This window comes from Camellia sinensis, chromosome 9 (genome assembly GCF_055761805.1).
Source record: "Camellia sinensis isolate YWXY chromosome 9, ASM5576180v1, whole genome shotgun sequence".
NCBI classification, from domain to species: Eukaryota; Viridiplantae; Streptophyta; class Magnoliopsida; order Ericales; family Theaceae; genus Camellia; species Camellia sinensis.
The window spans coordinates 5092817-5108340 of NC_138969.1; the positions used below are offsets into that span (position 1 = coordinate 5092817).

At 38.8% G+C, this 15524-nt stretch overlaps 1 pseudogene across 1 annotated transcript in view; it reads right to left on the reverse strand.

Moving 5' to 3' along the window:
- LOC114261581 (wall-associated receptor kinase-like 1) overlaps nt 1-14174 on the reverse strand; it is a 75611-nt pseudogene extending 61437 nt beyond the window's left edge. Inside the window, exons 1-3 of the transcript XR_014339336.1 lie at nt 13080-14174; nt 9846-9927; nt 7843-8310 (exon numbers count right to left, since the gene is read on the reverse strand). The product of XR_014339336.1 is annotated as a wall-associated receptor kinase-like 1 (transcript). The remainder of the gene's footprint in view (nt 1-7842; nt 8311-9845; nt 9928-13079) is intronic.
- Nucleotides 14175-15524: the final 1350 nt, after the last annotated feature.

Genomic DNA, 15524 nt, shown 5'->3' on the forward strand with positions numbered 1-15524 from the left:
CAAGCACAAATGGCGCTCCGAGTTCGGAGGTTTATTCGGCCGATCGTGACTTGCACGAGGGGCACTCCGAATTCGAAGTGTTTTGTAATAGCCGATTGCGCCAAGCACAAAGGGCACTCCAAATTTGAAGGCTTAGTCGTTCAGTCATTAGAGTAAGATTCAAGAAAATATTGGCCATGAAGATTCATTGATAAACTGTGTAGATACGTTTGGGGAAGATACATTCGCAAAAAGAAAATTAAATCATTACATCATAACAAAAAGATGGCTTCCATGCCGTTTAATGGTAAAATTTGTGTAAGTGAGTCGAATTCCATGGTCGAGGAAGTTTCTTGCCAACCATGTCCGAGAACCGATATGCTCCTGTCCCAACAATTGAGTCAACCTGGTAAGGGTCATTCCAGTTGGAGCCCAATTTGCTGTCTGCTGGATTTTGGTTGGCTGGAAGCACCTTCTTGAAAACCAATTCCCCTGGGGTGAAACGACACTACTGCATGCACTGATTATACGATTTGGCGAGTTGCTGCTGGTACCGTGCCATATGCACGAGAGCCCTATCACGATGTTCTTCAATCAAATTAAGATCTAAGGCCAACATCATATCATTTTGCCCTATGTCAAAGGCCTTTGATCATAGAGTAGGTAGGCCAATTTCGAGAGGAATAATAGCCTCCATACCAAAGCACAAGGCAAATGGTCTTTCGTTTGTTGGTCGCCTTGGCGTGGTGCGATGAGCCCACAGTACACTGGGGAGTTCTTCAACCCATTTCCTTTTGGCCTTTTCTAACCGCTTCCTAATTTCATCTAAGATCACTCTATTGGAGGCCTTGGCTTAGCCGTTACTCTGCGGATACGCCGATGAGAAGAAGTACAGCCTTATACCATATGTGTCGCACAATTCGCGATAGACACCGCAGTCGAACTAGGTGCCGTTGTTAGAGATAAGTGCTCGAGGTATGCTGAATAGTGTTATAATGTTCCTCCATACAAAGCGTTTGAAGTCTATGTCTTGGATGTGTGTCGATGGTTCCGCCTCGAACCACTTCGTGAGGTAATCCATTGCGACAATCAAAAACCGTTTACTTCCTGGAGCTCTCGGAAGTGGTCCAACGATGTTTAGTCCCCACTGAGCAAAAGGCTACGGGCTAGTGATGGCATTCAATTCTTCTGTGGGAAAATGAGTCAATGAGGAGAATTTTTGGCACTTTCCACACTTTTTTACGTAATTCTCTACATCAGTTTGCATGGTGGGCCAATAATACCCCTGGGTTACAGCTCGATAGGCCAGCAAACGCCCTCCAGAATGGGCGTCACAACTGCCTTCATGTATTTTAGCCAAAAAGTCTTCCACTAGGTTTGGATGCACACATTCCAAATATGGCCCTGAGATAGACTTTTTGGAGAGCCTTTTTGGAGAGCCTTTTTGGAGAGCCTTCCGTGGGGACCCAAATAGTAACATAGGGCTTTGTTCCGCAGCTTATCCTTCTTATCCGTTGGCAACTGTTACGAAGATAAAAATGCGACGATGGGATCTATCTAACTCAGCCCTAGATCAATGACATTGACGCTAGTGGATTCCGGTTGGCTAATACTCGGCTAGGGAACAAATCTCATCTCAATGGTTCGTTTGACCTCCAAATTGATGGCAGAAGCCAAGCAAGCGAGAGCATCTATATGGGTATTTTTGTCATGGGAAATCTGTTTCAGCTCGTGGTGGTTGAAATGTATAAGCAGTGAATTTGCCGTCCTCATATAAGCTATCATTCGATCGTTCTTAGCGACATATTCCCCTTTCAGTTGATTGATGACCAGCTTTGAATCGTAGAAGACCTATAATCGCTTAGCACCAAGGCGAAGCAAGTTACGGAGGTTGATTAAAAAAGCTTCATACTCGGCCTCGTTATTGGATACATCAAAACCAAGTTTGACCGCTTGCTTGATTATTACGCCCTCAGGGGTCATAATCACTACTCCTGCCCCGCTACCACGCTAGTTAGATAAACCGTCGCAGTACATCTGACAAATATCCCTAACATATATTCTCAACTCCTGTTGGGGTCGGAAGGCTAGCTGTTCAGGTTCAAAGTCGGCATGATAGCCAGTGAACTCGGCGACGAAGTCAGCTAAAACCTGGCCTTTAATAGCCATCCTATGGGAGAATTGGATGTCATATTGCCCGAGTTCTAAAGCCCATTTCGAAACATGCCTTGATGATTCCGCATTGCGGAGTACTGTTTAGAGAGGGTAGTCCGTCAACACACTTATTGTATGGACCTGAAAATAGTGCATTAATTTCTTGGCGGCCACCACAAGGGTCAGAATCAGCTTTTCCAACGATAGGTACTATGTTTTCGACGTCTACCATTGCCTTGCTAACATAGAAAATGGGCCTTTGCTCGTCTAGCTCTTTTTTTAGCAACACAACGCTGACCGTGCGATCCGATACTGCAAGATAGAGGATAAGTAGGTCATCCAGTGATAGAGTTGTTAAAAGTGGTATCGAACGAAGATAAGCTTTCAATCCGTCGAGGGCGGACTGGCATTCAAGGGTCCAATGAAATGCCTTTCCCTGCCGAAGGGTGTGAAAAAATAGGCGACAATGATCCGAAGAATGGTTGATGAATCTATTGAGAGCGACAGCCATCCCCATCAACTTCTAGTTGGCCTCTATTCCATGATTGAGGTGAGTCAAGTTCCATGATTGTCGTAATTTACTTCGAGTTGGCCTCTATTCCACGATGGTTCACAATATAGCCAGGAATGTACCAGATCTGATGCTGAATGCACACTTTGAGGTATCAAGTTTCATCCTATATATCCGGAGAATGTCGAAGGTTGTGGACAAGTCGGCCAAGTGGGCATGCTTTTCTTTGGGTTTTATCACCATGTCGTCGATATAAACTTCCATGGTATGGCCAAGTTGATCCTTAAACATGTTAGTGACAAGCCTCTAGTAAGTTGCCCCAGCATTCTTTAGGTTGAAGGGCATGACTTTATAGCAATAAGTGCCCCTCGGGGTGAGGAATGCCATTTTTTCCTGGTCTTCAGGTTGCATGGCAATTTGATGATACCCCCTGTACGCGTCCAAGAAACTCATACGTTAATGGTGTGCAGTTGCGTTAACTAGTTGATCGATTCTAGGGAGAGGGAAACAACCCTTGGAACAAGCCTTATTCAAGTCCGTGAAGTCCACGCAAATAGGACAGGATTTGTTTTTCTTCTTAACAACAATAGTGTTGGACAGCTAGGTGGGGTAATTAACTTCGTGGATTGCTCTGGCCTCTAGAAGTTGTTCACTTGGGCAACAATGGTCAAAGTATGCTCGATTGCAAATCGATGACTCTTCTGGATGACAGGCCTAGCCTTTGGGTCAACATTCAATCGGTGTTGTGCCACGCTTGTATCTCATAAAGGGTCCAGGTGAACACATCAATATTGCCGAGTATGAAGGAAATTAACTCTTAGCGGTCATTAGTATTGAGAAAAGTGCTGATGAGGAAGAATTTATCTAGTTCAATTGTAAGTCCAATCCGATCACGATCCTCAGTTGCCTTATCGGTGGGGAGTTTCCCAACATCCTCGAGGCTTTCTCGGTCTAAAATTTCGATGGAGTTTACTTCCACCACCCTTGGCTTTTTTACCGAAGCAGTAAGGTAACACTCATTGTCGACTTTTGAAAGCCGCGAATCTGCTCTATGCTGTGTTGTGTTGGGAAGCGGAGTAGCTGATAATAAGTACTTAGTATGGTCTGCATTGTGTGCAACCAACTTCTCCCCATGATTAAGTTGTATGGCGATGGAAGCTTTACGACCAGAAACTCCATTTCGAGTGTCCTAGTGCTTGCATGCACGGCAACCCTGATCTTGCCTAGAGGGTATTCGAGATTGGCGTTGAAGCTGAACAAGGGGTATTCTGCTGGCAGTAGGTCTGACTCTGTGAAGCCGAGCTTAAGAAACGTTTTATAATACATTATTTTTGATGTGCTCCCCTGATCAATCAGAATGCATTCAACAACAAATCTGTTTACGCGTAACTCGATGACGAGAGGGTTGTCGTGGGAAAGGGTCACCCCCTCAAGATTTGTGTCATCAAAGCTAATCTTGCCAATCTGATGAGGCTGTTTGACTGGTGTGGACAGCTTGGATGGGTATGGTTGAGATTGTAGAGACTGAATCGCATGGATGCTATTTGGCGACGGAAGACTATAAATCGTATGAATTACACCCAATAGAGGTGAGTCCCTGCGCAAAGCCACTGTATTGGGTGTGTTGATCTTATGGGGGAGGTATTGAGCCAGTCGGCTATCCTGTACTAGCTCCTCAAGATGGTCATCTTTCGGTTTCATGCCCATGGTCCTTGTGGTATTCACATCGCTGATCCCTTCGTCTTGCGTCGAGGGGCCCAATCATCTTGTTTGGCCACTTAAAGAAGGGTAAATGTTGGACTTTGGGGAGTATCTTGCTAATTGGCTCGATCAACTCGGTATACTTCTTGTCAAACCACCTGGGGCATTTGCTTTCCACTTGATATTGCTTGCTCGACCGGCACAAATGTTGGTCCCTCGATCGGCATGGGTCTCAACGACTTTCTTGTTTTGCCCTACTTTGTGGCTCGGGGCTCCTTTCCGGCAGGGCTACACTTATCGGTTGTACCAAGACTAGTGCCGCCGTTTCTATGACCTTCTGACCTATTTTGATGCATAGGGCATCATTCTCCACTTTGCAGTACTAATCAACCTTCTTCATTAAGGCCCACACGGTTTTAGGAGGTCACCTTATCAACAAACTCCAGAGCAGACTGTTAGGGTACAAGCCCATCTTGAAGACAGTGATGGTCATGGAGTCATTGCAGGCATGGTCAACCAGGTTGAAACATTCCTAATAGTGCGCCGAATACTCACGGAGGGTTTCTTCCGTCTTAATTTGCATCGCGCAGAGCAAGTCGGCTTGCTTAGGTTGAACCTCATTGGTGATAAATCTTGCCCAGAAGAATTTTTGGAGCTGATGAAAACTCTTCACTGAGGCCGGTTCGAGCTTATAATACCACCGGACTGCCAACGGACCCAAGCTGCTTGGAAACATATGACACATAAGCGCCTCATCATCGGCGTGTAATGTCATTGCCTGTTTATAATGGCGAATGTGATCCGTAGGATCCGATTTACCATCATATAGCGTAAACATCAGTGCCTTGAATTTTTTAGGCAAGATGGCCCTCGCAATTCGTCGGGCAAAAGGATTATGTCTGTCTTCCCCGTCTGAACCATCACTTTTTCCTTGTCTGTGTTGCACATGTGGACTCCCTTCTGATGAGCTGGACACACCAACACACCCCTTTTTTCTAGGTTCTTGATCTAACGAGTCGAAGACGGAGCTACTATCGCGTCTCCAGTGCTTACGTCGTTGATTATCCTTCTTTTCTGGCGACTGACCCCGCTCGTGATGCGGTGTGGTTTGCTGAGATTTGGCTAACTCTAGAGCCAGCTCTTTATGTAATGTTTGTTGTCAGTCGCCATCTCTTCCAGTCGTTGCTCGTTTCATTTTGCTTGGTCCATTATCGTCTATATGGTTTCCTGCATCAAAGTTGAAGGTGAAGACTGAGTTACTGGATCAAAATTCAAAGCTCTTCGTGCGGTGATATTCTCTGGACGAAGCATGGTTCTTGGCGTGACATTGTTAGCAATGAATGGAGGATCATCTATTAAGTCTACCATGAACACGCTTGACTATTCCCACAAACGGCACCAATTGTGGTGTAATGGATTAAAAAATACTCTCTCGTCCAAACAGAACTCCTTAATCTTTCTCCACTATCTTGTTTATCTTTTTCTCTTCCTTTTTTTTCCATTACAATTCTTGATTATGGCTCTTCCTTTTATATTGTTCCTCCAGGACCCTCTAAGGGCCCATTGCCTCCTCTTGGGCTTTGACATCATTTTTGGGCCTTCTATATAGCCCATAGGGTACATAGTTTCGATGGCCCTTGAACTCAGTTGTATTCAAATACGGCCCTTTACTGGGCCTGGCATGGGCCAATTTGTCTGCGGCCAGCTGATGGACCTGGTATGGGCTGACTTGTACTTGGCCAATTGATGAATCTCTAGATCTCATTTATTTGGCCACCACAAATGGGAATGAATGATCGATCCCATTGTTAATAAGGGAAGGTGTCGTTTCTGGTTTATGGAAAGGAATTGTGGAGGTTAGCCAGAGTCATATGATTGATAAAGTTGGGACAGTGTTAAAACAAAAACTTCAACTTGAAACTGTGAAACGGATTGCAAATAAGGTTTTGGAAGGATAAATGGTTTCATAATTGTTTCTTCAAACACAGATTTTCTGGACTTTTAAACTTTTTTTTGCAAAAAGATTGTAAAGTATGGTTGAGGTCTGTTCTTTTGATGAGAACAACAACATAGTTTGGGATTTCAGATTTAGAAGATCTTTATTTTAATAAGAAAAAAGAGAATCATGAGGAATATTACTCAACTTATTGGAAGCAGTCCAATAGAGACTCAATTCTGAGGACAACTTAATTTGGAAGAGAGGCAAATATGGTGTTTTTTTTTTCCCCCCCTGTCAAGTGTTTCTATGATTTATATTGCACATGAGGAATCAACCAAACATCCTATCCTTTTATGACTTCGCTCGGAAAGTCTGGACTGAAATTTTGAGAGTGGTGGTTTAGGTGGGGTTTCTCTAATTGGAGAAACAAATATGGACATAACTTTTCTTTGCGACTATGTGAGACTTTTTGGACTACATAAGAATGATATTATCTTCAATAGAGCTCAATCTAGTTGGATCGATGTTGTGGATTTGACCAAGATCTGAGCATCTTTTTGGGTGTTCGATTAATGAAATGAATCTAGTTTGTTCTAGGTGAATGAATTTATCAATATGAATTATGGTATAGAAAACTACTATTATTGCCAATCCAAGGCATAAGTTATTAGTACAAGTTTGTAACATTACATACTAGTACATAATTAACATTTGACTAACAAAGCATTATGGTAAATATCTAGCATAGACAAGCATTGTATGTCTAGTTTAGACTTCACTACTTGGTATGCAATAGTGGTTGGATATCAAACGATAAAGCTGTGCCACTCCCACTATCTAAGAATGTCCCTGTTGAGGTTGAAGCAACATCCCAAGCCTCAGTCAAATCAGTTGTATTGTATTCAACTTGTTCATAGTGTTGGTGGATGGTTGAACCTCCTTGTGACATTCTAATTCCTTCCAACTCAACTAATACATCTTTCATTGTAGGCCTCTTCTTCTCATTCAAGTTTAGCCATCTTCTTGCAAGGTGAGCAACAGCAATCATCTCTTCTCTCCGACCCTCCTTGAGAATCCGTGGATCAAGAATCTCAAGTAGATGATTTTCCTCCATTGATTCCATAAAATGCGTGACTAAACTCCTACTTTCTTGAGATCTAGTGGATGAGATTGGTTTTTGCCCAGTTAAAAGCTCAACAATAACAACTCTTACCCACCCAAAAAAAAAAAAAAAACAATAACAACTCCAAAACTGTAAATATCACTTTTATCAGTAAATTAGCTTGATTGAAAGTACTCTGGATCCAAGTACCCAAATGTCCCCTGTACTAGAGTGCCCATGTGAGTTTGATCAACAGCGACCGATCTTGAAGTTCCAAAGTCAGAATATTTTGCCTTGTATTTTTCGTCCAAGAGAATGTTGGTGGACTTAATGTCTCGATGATAGATGGATATGGATGCTGCATAGTGTAAGTAGGAAAGAGCTCCGGAAACTTCTATGGCAATCCAAAAGCGCATCTCCTATGATAATGGGAACTCCTATTTGGGTCATGAATATGCTGAAAGAGTGTTCCATTTGGGATGAACTCATATACTAGTAAAGGAACGTCTGTCTCTAAACAACAACCCAAGAGCTTGACTATGTTTCTATGGTTAATTTGTGAAAGAATGACGACCTCATTGATGAATTGCTCAACTTTTCCTTTGTCGACAACCTTGGACCTTTTAACAGCAACAATTTTTCCATCTAACAACATGCTTTTGTAAGCAGTACCTTGGCCTCCTTGGCCGAGGATACGATCCTCATTGTAATGATCAGTGGCTTTCTCTAACTCCTCCGAATTAAACAGTTTGGTTTTTTCAACACTGCCATTACTTGAAGACACTTCTTGTTGTAGCAAGAAACCACCATTCCGCTTAAAGAAATTGTCCTTGCGTTTCATGTCATTTCTTTTCTTTATTACTTTGGTTAACCACCAAATAGCAACAAGTAAAAACAATAATCCTCCTAATCCAGCACAAACACCTATAGAGAATTCAACTATATTATCAATATAGAAGTACAGATTACTTTAATTGAAGATTTAGAAGCATTTATTGTGGTTGAATTGATAAAAACAAAGAAATCGTGAGGTTACGATCAGATCAGTGCCCATGCATAATTATTCAGTAGTTATGGAATATAATAAATTATTATTTACTTAAACTCTAAACCAATGACATAGCAGGGAAATTTGATGAGTGTGACAATAGCGACTTACCTTTGGAGGCAAGGAATGTAAGTATAATTTATCATTTTTATCTATTGGGTTGAAAATATAATATAAATATTAAAGATATCGATGTCTCTAATAGTTTGAGTTTTTAGATGAGTTCATGGTTAATAATTCAATATGGTATCAGAATAGATAATAAATCTTGTGTTCGAAAGAATAGATAATAAATCTTGTGTTCGAACTTCACTGCATATCCAATAATTAAAAAAATATTTATACGTGTTTGGCTTGTTATAACTTAAACTTTTAGATGAATTGATAGTACAGGAGCATCTCATAGGCAATATCATAAGGTATAACGGAATTCTTTAATAATTTTCCGTGCCAAACTTCTGCATCAATAAATGTTTTGTTGATTTGTTAATCTCATACATTTGTTTCTTTTTCCATTTCAAAGGCTAACTAGATTGTTTTACTAGTCTATTGTCTGATAAAAAACCATTTGTTATGAAAGTGGATTATTTTTGTTCAATTAAACGTTGGGGAGAAATAACATAGGTGATCATTTAATAAAAATTTAAAAAGTTAAAGATTAAATTAACATGAGGAAAATATCAAAGAATAAAATAAAAATAAAATATATATTTTGATAACTCACAATATATTTAATTCAAATTTATTTTATGATTGAATATTATTGATATTTTAAATTCAAATAATTATTAAAAAATTTATATAATAGTTCATATTTATTAAGTTAAGTTGACAAATTTGATTTAAATATTTATTTGAGTCCAAAAAATTGATTTTGTAGCCATAACCCACGTAGCAAATTTTAGGAAAAATTACTAAAATATCTCTCTCTAATTTTGAGTAGTAGGAGAGGTCCAATATAATTTTTTCTTGTTAGTTAAGGTCCATCAATAATATTGTTATGGTAGTTAGGGTCCTTCATACTAGAAAATTTTGTCTTCATACCGAGAAATTTTTATGAAGAGCTAAAATTTCTCTATAAAGAGATGAATTTTTTGTAAAAATGTTAAGAGATCCCAATTACAATAAAATTGTTGCATGTCATTTATCTTATAAAATTTAATATCAGAAACATTAAACTAAAAATTCCCAAATTTTAACACTATCAAATTCTTTTTATTTTTTATTTTTTTTGTGAAAAATCTAATAACAAGGGTTTAAGAATAGCCTCAAACCTTTTTAGCATTCATTTAGCCCCCCAACCAAGTTATCTTCACCCGAATAGTGCCATGTCATTGTAATCAATAACTAGTCAACCAAAAACATAAAAGGCGGTAACTCTTCCAAACACTTCTAAGGAAAATGAGCTTACCAATGATAATAATTTTTGATTTGTTGCACAAAGGAAGCCAAGGAACTTCTGAGCACCCGACTGCATACAATTGCAATAAATTCTACGAGACAAAAAAAAAAAAAAAAAAAAGGCAGTTACCAACCAAAATACAAAGTGAAACAATTTTTTATGCATTGAAAATTGTATTGACACAATTTAAATATTAAAGATCAAAATTACACAAGACTCGTATTGAAAACCAAAAATCTAATTAACCTCCTTTTTTTTCTTCTCCTCGATGTGTGTGTAAAAGAGCAAGGTTACCAACCAATCTTGTTTACAATTTTATTTTTCAACACAATATTAGTGTAATGTGTCTCACCATTAATGTATAATTTTAATGAGTGCTAATAACTAAACTGATAGTGACACATAATATAGTACAAATAAATGGTTATTATAGTAGGATTGTGATTCTATCTATAGATATCCATTATATTTTTGAAATAACCACATCAATTGAATTTTTCTTAATTTAAAATAAAAATAAATTTACATGAAAAGCAATGGGTATGCAAGCTAGCTTGATCTGGTAAGGTGGCAAACCAATATTGGTCAGTATGGCAGAGTCATGATCAATGTTGGTTAAGTAAGAGCCCCTACTATGAGGTTGACGTATAGAAAGATGCAGACATTGAGTGCCAGACTTTCTCACTCTCAAACTCTTTGCTTCAACACTATTCTCTCTGTAAATATTTCACTACTTAGGGGTGGAAAGGGACAGATTTAAGGAAGCACCGAGGGGTCACGGGAGCTTCTATTTACACACACATAACTCTCTCTATGCACATCATTCTCAGTACACACACATAAAAAAATTAAACGTAATTTGTTTTACTCACTGCACACACCTATTTTCCAAATATACCCTCAAAGCCAAATTGTGCACACACACACACACATTGTGCACACACACATAGACATTGCAGCGGCTCCCCATTCCGTCTCTCTCACACACACCCATCTCTCACTCTCACAGTGTGTACCGTCCGTCCCCCACCTCCATTGAAGACCTCCTCATTGAAGAAGTGCCATTGAAGAGCAGTGCAGAAAACTCTCTGTCCATTACTGTCCCTCGCATTTGGAGATTTAGGTTAGTTTATTGATCTTAAAATCCTCATTTGTATGTCATTTGTACTTTGGGGTTTGTTTGAACCATTTTCCGATCGAAGAAATAGCCCACTGTCATGAATGATTTTGTGCTTCATTCGGAACTGGTTTTCCGAAATGTATTGTTTTTGCCGGAAATCAAGCTTCGAAATATGCCCAATAAATCGACAGTCAACTGCCGAAATTTTGAAGTTCATTCGGCATACAACTTCCGAACAGTCAACTGCCGAAATTTTGAAGTTCATTCGGCATACAACTTCCGAAATATGTTAACTAGTTCGACCCTGGTTTTTCGAACGACGCTGGGAAAAAAAATGGAGCAAAACTCGCCTTTTCTTGGTTACCTTTCTCATAAACAGTTAGCTGCTTCTCAAAATCTGAATTTTCAAAAGGTAAATCTTCCATAACAATGAGTGAGGATGAGATTTAGTGTGTAAACTAATGAAAAATGGAATGAAGAATGAAGAAGGAAGAATGAGGAAGACAGCTTGTGGAAGGAGTGTGGAGCTTGTGCAAGGAGTGTACACTAATGAAGAATGGAGTAACTTTGGAGCTCTGGTATGGAGTAACGTGTGTGTGTGTGGATCATTTAGCAAAATGAGGAAGCAGAGGCATTGCAACGTGTGTGTGTATTGAGAGGATGTGTGTTTATTTGAATTGTGTGAGATGTCTATAATGGTAATTTTATTTAGGGATAAAATTGTAATAAAAATAAAATTCATTAAGTGTGTGCAAAGAGTGGAATTGGTGTGTGCAAATAGAGGCTCCCAGGGTTCACATGTCCCCGCTTTTTAAAAAATATATATCTTTAAGTAATTAACTTGATTTTTTTAAAAATAATTATTGGTTAAAATTTTAAACTACTAATTTTGAGATTATGAATTTAAATCTAAGGCATTCACTTTGTGTATTTATATCAAAGGTTTTTATGTACTGAATTTAACCTCTCTCATATATCTATTAATGAGTTACTAATTGGGCTTTGTTCTTTATTTATGTTATAATTAAAAATTTTGATTACTGATTTTTATTTTTTAAGTTACAATTATGGATAATTTTTTTTGTAGTTAGCAATGAATATATTGTGAATAATCAATTGTGGAGTTGGTGATCAATGAATGAATAATAGTTTACCTGTATATAGAAAGAGACATTTTTTTTGACAATGATAAAAATACTATTATGAAATTCTTTTCAAACATGCAAACTTGAAGGGTTTAATTATAAAGTTTACATTAAAAACTTTTGTAATGAATATTTTAGTTTTTATACTTAATATTAACCATAAAAAAATATTCACTATGTTTGGTTATTTTTGAATTCAATTTTTTGGAAATAGAATTTTTCTTTTTTTCTTTTTTTTTTGTTTTTAGTGAATATTTTAAAATTTTAAATTTTTTTTTTTTTTTACTTTTTAGATGCACTTTACTTAGATGTATCATAAAAAGTAAAATATTTATAAAAAAATATTTTAAAAAATCAATAAATACACAATCATACAAAAATGTATTATATTTTAGTATTTTTGGTATTTGGTGATTTTTTTAAAGATTTTTTTCACAAATACTGTACTTTTAAATGTATTTATGTTAGATATATCTAAAAAAAAAATTGCTTAAAATATTAGAAAAATTCAGTGAAAACAAAAAAACACAAAAAATAAAAAAAAATTCAAATTTTCTGAAAAGTGAATCCTAAAAACCCAAACCAAACAAACTAATTTTTCTTTTTCTTTTTTTTATTGTTGTTGATTATATGTATTCAGTTTAATAAAATTTATAATTAAACATGAGATTGTGAGTTTATATACTAACAATTTCAATCATATACTATAATCCCACTAATTAAACATGTCCAAAGAATCCTAATTCTACTTAAAGTAGCAGTTAGGTTGGTAGGCTCCACTGAAGAGATCCAAACCAAGCGAAACCCTCTGATTGCAAAAAGTAGTAAGTTTTTGAATTGAGTTAGTTTAATTTGTCACTATAGTGAACAGTGAACAGGGAACAGTGAACAGTGAACATTAAAGATGAATGAAGTGTTTATATATATAAAGGTTGATAATACATCATAGATAGATGGATTGAGCATATATGTCCGTACCTTTACATCCATCCGGAAGGTAAGGATTTCCCCGGGAGGAAAACTTGCAATAGCATGTCCAGCTTTCAGCAATTTCGCTGCTCCCGTTAGATGAAGAAACAGCATTCGATGAAGAAAAACAGGACCTATATATATCACTGGTAGGTGTAGGTACAGTTAGGTTCCATGCTGGGAAAATCCAATCGAGAAGGACAGGGACATGAGTAGTAGTCTTGTTTTGGACACCAACGGATAACTCATTTAAATTAAACCTTGAATATGTAATGTTATTGTATTAGAACCCATATGTACATGATGTTTTCACAACACCTCCACCTCCACCTCCACTCTGATTGTTGTTGTTTCCTATACTCGCCAAATTTACCTTGTAGCCCTGCAGACACTGCACAGAGATTGGGGAAGTGCAGGAGCTAATATTATTAGTAGAAGAATTGCAAGTAAGTCTGCACTGGGTAATCAGCATCTTCTTCTTGTTGTCCAGCAGATCGGTCAACATCATGGTCTGGTTGTCACAGCCTACACCCACGGCGACAAATAAATTGTTGTATGCTGAGAATTGAAAAGGGGTATTTATCAAGTTCACGCTGCTCCTACCATTGTTAATTACGGGACAATTGGGAGATATGACTGGATGGTTGACTCGAACATAGTTGAAATCTAATATAATATCCAGCACCTCAAGACTGATGTTTGTTAAGTAAGGTGTGCCTTCTATGTAGTAGTAGGAGCTGCAGCTTGAGCTCCTGCACTCTATGGAGTACCATTCGTTTAAGTAACAATTCACACCGATTCCAAAAAGAAATGGAATTCTAACATTTCCGCACCATTCTTGACAACCATCCTGGGTATAATGATACGCTGATGTGTTTGTCAGCCATAGCAGCATCAGTGGTGTGAAGTGTAAATAGCTGTCAGACATTTGTTAGTGCAAATAGCTATCATACATTTATATAAAGTAAAGCAAACCATTATTATTTATTATTGTTTTTGCTTTCTCATTCGGAGCCTCTTTGGCATCCTATGTACTCTCCTCTCTATAAAAGAGAGTGAGCTTCCCTTCGTGTAATTGACTAAACATACACATTCAATATAATCAATACACTCAATTTATTCCCTCTCTGTCAATTCATCTTTCATGGTATCAAAGCCTAATTATACACTTCTAGCATTTTTCGTTTTTGGTGCTTAGTCCCGTACACAGTGGCACTACACCAAACAGCTCAGAAAATCACCTCACGATTCCAACGGCACCACGCCCATCACCAGAAACGCCGTCACGCGCCACCTTTGTGTTCGACGCATCTCAACTTCCGCCGCCACTCGCACACGCGCCTTCACACACCCTCTGTTGCCTGCTCACATCAGCATCTGACGTCAGCCCTGCTCCTTCGTGTGCCGCACCTGCTGTTGTGCTCCTCCCGTGCGCCGTTCCGCTATTGTGCACCCGCGTGAGCCAGTCTGCTCCCGTGCACCACGCGTGCACCAGTCTGCTCCCGTGCGCTGCACGCCTTTCCTACTATCGTGCTCCTCACTACAACCTGCTATTGTGCACCGCTGACATCATTTTAGCCTCTGCTGATGTCATCTCTACACAGCACACTTTTTCTAGCTATTTTCGACCTTCCAAACTCACTGGTACACTCTGTTTTACCTGATTTTGCTCTTACAGGTCTGTTCCTATTTATTTAGCCCTACTCAACTATTGTTATGGATCGTCATGATGCCTCCCATCCAATTTCTGTTATTCTTAATGGTTCTAACTATGTTCTATGGGCCCAAGACATGTCTTCCTTCCTCAAAGGAAAGAAGCTCTGGCGCATTATCACCAGGGATGTGACCCAACCGGTGAAAGACACCAATGAAACTGTTGCTACTACTGTTACTGCTACTACTGCTGCTACATATGAAGACCGACTTGAGGAATGAGACAGTAAGAACTACCAGATCATTACTTGGTTTCGAAATACCTCTGTTCCCTCTATCAGTCTTCGACTTTGGCGTTTTTAGCTTGACTCTGTAACCACTCCTACAAAAGACATCTGGGATTTTTTGAAAGAACGATACCAGACTATTAGTCTTGCCCATCAATATCAACTTCAGAGCCAACTTCACTGTATGCGTCAAGAATCCAGTCAGTCTATTAATGACTTTCTTTCTCAAATGTATTATGTTTGGGACCAGCTTGCTCTCTCAGAATCGACATGGCCTCATCGAGAAGATGTTGCTTTATTTACTACCTATCGTAATCAGCAACGGTTGGTTCACTTTGTCATGGCTCTCACTCTCTCTTTTGAGCTCGTGTGTGCCTCTCTTCTTCATCACCCTCCGCTGCCCACTCTTGAACAAGCTATCTCTGAGCTACTATCTGAGGAGACTCGTCCTGGTACTCTCCAAACTCATCATGTGAACTTTTTTTTCTTGCCACTCCTCAGTCACAGTCATCAT